The following is a 436-nucleotide window of genomic DNA, read 5'->3' as shown; positions in this document are numbered from 1 at the left end:
CCAAATAAGCACTAATACAATTGTAGTGGGGGATTTAAATACCCCACTATCACAAATTGACAGATCATCTAGGCAGAAAATCAACAATGAAATAATAGAACTGAACCAAGCTTTGGAACACATGGACTTAATAGATGTTTATAGAGTATTCCACCCCAAAAAATCAGAATATACATTCTTTTCTGCTGCACATGGATCATTCTCTAAGATAGACCACATATTGGCTCACAGAACAGTTCTAAACAAATGCAAAAAAATTGAAGTCATCCCCTGTATATTATCAGATCATAGTGCAATCAAACTGGAGATCAACAGCACAAGAAACTATAGAAACTTCACAAGCACATGGAAACTGAACAACACTCTCCTAAACAATCAATGAACTACAGAGGAAATTAAAGAAGAAATTAGACAGTTTTTACAAATAAATGAGAAT

The sequence above is a fragment of the Fukomys damarensis genome, unplaced genomic scaffold, assembly GCF_012274545.1.
Source record: "Fukomys damarensis isolate Sample0158 unplaced genomic scaffold, DMR_v1.0_HiC HiC_scaffold_16, whole genome shotgun sequence".
Taxonomy (NCBI): Eukaryota; Metazoa; Chordata; class Mammalia; order Rodentia; family Bathyergidae; genus Fukomys; species Fukomys damarensis.
The sequence above is the reverse complement of the archived record's forward strand: the minus strand, read 5'-3'. Positions refer to the sequence as shown.